The sequence below is a fragment of the Nanorana parkeri genome, unplaced genomic scaffold (genome assembly GCF_000935625.1).
Source record: "Nanorana parkeri isolate BGI_ZX_2015 unplaced genomic scaffold, ASM93562v1 scaffold1565, whole genome shotgun sequence".
Classification (NCBI taxonomy): Eukaryota; Metazoa; Chordata; class Amphibia; order Anura; family Dicroglossidae; genus Nanorana; species Nanorana parkeri.
In genome coordinates, this window is record NW_017307833.1 from 24,471 (window position 1) to 24,938 (window position 468).

Consider the following 468-nt stretch of genomic DNA (forward strand, 5'->3'; position numbering starts at 1 on the left):
GGGGGGGGGCTGTCAGTCTTGCAATTCCTCATGGGACTTGTAGTTGCAGCACAGCTGGCATGCAGACATTGACCATAGAGAGGTTCACTCACCTGTTGTCACGCCGAGTTTGGCCCCGGGAGGTCACGCGTGTAAGCTACTTTGCTGTCTGTAGATCCAGAATCACCGACATGGAACACGCACAGCCCGGAACTACAGAGCCATTCATCCCACACAGGACACGGCTGTTTCAGGCTTGTTGGCTATCATCAGAGCAGTGCATGGAAGCCGTGGTCAGCTATAGAGCAAGGCTTGGGGGACCAATGGGAAAGTTCACCCAGATAGGGGATGGGCCACGAGGCACCAGAAACTCCTCCCACGAAAAACTACAAAGCACATCGGGGCCGTCTTCAAAGAGGAACTCTGGGCAGAATAAAAAAACTTGACCCTTACAGTGCAAGTGTAGCTGTGCCCATTGGCTGGGGGGGA